The following is a 2,593-nucleotide window of genomic DNA, read 5'->3' on the forward strand; positions in this document are numbered from 1 at the left end:
AAAAAAAAAAAAAAAAAAAGGGGGGGGGGGGGGGGGGGGAGGTAAAATGCTCGCGGGGGCGCGCAATACACTCCAAGCACGCTCCTATGCATATTTTTTTGTCTCCTCCTGCAAACACCAAGTTCTTTGTAGGAGAAGTCAAAATACTCTCTCTCCTCACTGTCTCTCCTCTACATCAATTATGCTTCCTCAAAAATCACACAAAGAACCACTAATGGGGATGCCCTAAGCAGACCATATATAATTGTCAATGGAAAACTAATTGATCGAAGTGCTAGTCAATCCTTCACTCATAACTAATATCATACTCACTCTTTCCCATTTTACTTGGCATGGACCAAGGTGTAGAATTTGTACTTGTAAAGTACAAAATTTCATAACACAAGACAAAAATAATCATAACACATATTATATATTTGTCCATATATACTTTCTTAACCTACTGAAACACAAAGAGTCATGGCCCTGCCCCACTGGAGTTCAAACCTGTGACCTCACAATTTGGGAGAGCCACATAGGTGCCACTGAACTACAAGCTACTTGACAGGGAGAAGAAATTTAGTTTGTAAGAAGTTGGATTTTTTGTAAGGCTCAAGAAGAAAGAGAAAACATTAGTTGACTTCTTGGTGCGTGTAAGGCGCACCAAGCACGACTTGCATGAGCCCGCTGGGCATGTGAATAATGCAATTTCCCTTTTTTTGTCTGACAATTTTCTTTTCTTTTCTTTTCTTTTCATTTTTTTTTTCTCTTTGTTTTTTTCTTCCCTTCTAAATCCTATTTTGCTTGCAAAGAACTACTAATGATGATGCTATGAAATTACTGTGCACAAGCACATATGTTGTTATATACGGAGTATTTATTATTTCATAATCAAATGCTTACCATTATGTCAAATATATTTGTGTATCACTTGCCAAACTCAACTATATAACATATCGTTTGTAATTGTCATTATAAGTGTTTATCACAATACTACAAATCATAATTAAAAGTAAGTAATAAGTACCTTTATTGCGTAACAATTAGTGCCACATTTCATTGACAAAAGCATAATGTTAGACTTAATCCTCAAAACTTCCGTGTAACATATTCATGTTTGATAGATAGGATAGTTTTAGATTTACTAGTCAATAGCAAAAATGATTTATTTGTTGGTATTCCATACGAGTGAAGGCAATGCAACATGCAAGAAAGCAAGGAGAACTCAAGCAATAATTATACCATGGACCTGGTCCACTTTGTAAGTAGACACATCACAATTTACATGCTGAATGTTTATAATTCATATTATAAGCAATCAGTATGTAAATTGTGAACATTGAGTATGTAAATTGTATATTTTAAACCTGAATTCTCCTTGTAAAGTGGACTCAGGTCCACAGTATAATTTACCGAACTGAAGAACATGGACCAAATAATCCCTCAACACACAACCTTATCAAATCAATCACTTTTTGTAAGGAAAAAAATTAGTGATCAACAAGGAATATTGGAAATAAGACCGAAGATTCACTCATTTGATTCCAACACGGGGTTAATTGGTTCATGTAAAAACCTTAATAACATGTTTTGTTGACATAATAAATTTTGAATAAACTGAAATGTTATTCCATGTGGAATGGAATAGATAATAAATAAAATATAATTTTTTTTGGTGCCCAAATAAAATATAAATTATATTCCACTATTTGGTTGACTAAGTAATAGACTTTCATGAATTGTATTATAGTGTTTAATTAGTTGAATGAATAAAAGTGAAATGTGTGTGTATATACAACATAGAGTGAATGATATATATATATATATATATATATATATATATATAGAGAGAGAGAGAGAGAGAGAGAGTAAGTAAGTAAGTAAGTAAGTAAGGGTATTTTTTGTATTATAACATAAAAACTATTCCCGATAGCTTGAGAATAGCTCATACGGAGGGCTCCTAGGAATGGTTATTTCACCTACAAAGGGAATAGCTCATTCCTATGAATGATATTCCCATGAATAAAATGCAAAAACAAACAATGGAATATATCTATTTCCAAAAAATATTACGTCATTTATAACCTATTCCATGAACCAAACATGCTGTAAATTCCTATTTCATACACAGAATAAAGCAGTACATGTTGTATGTGGCTCGTATGTAAAAAGAAGATGACAGATGTTAGAGTGTAACAAAGAAAGTAAAGTGAGCGGAGGTAGACGCATAATTGAAACTCGTAAAAGATTATTATATTCTTGTTTTTCTTTTGCTTTGATCTTTATTCTTATCCTGTAATAGTATGAATACTAGAATTTTTTGAAGGAATTATGCTGAAGAATTAGAATATGGCAAGCATCAATCTTGAATATGGTTATTTAATTTGATGCTCACTTCATGTCTTCATCAAATCCATTATACTATATACCATGAAACACGTAACCCACGCTGCATCACAAAATTGGATTCTTTTTGTTTTTCTTTTTTACATGACGATATTACCTATTATTTTATACTAAAAATCTTTATAATAATTATTAAATACTTTTTCCATGATGACAAGTTCTAAACCTCCATTATATTTATAAAAAAAAAATATTGCAACAAAATATA

This window comes from Ipomoea triloba, chromosome 11, assembly GCF_003576645.1.
Source record: "Ipomoea triloba cultivar NCNSP0323 chromosome 11, ASM357664v1".
Taxonomy (NCBI): domain Eukaryota; kingdom Viridiplantae; phylum Streptophyta; class Magnoliopsida; order Solanales; family Convolvulaceae; genus Ipomoea; species Ipomoea triloba.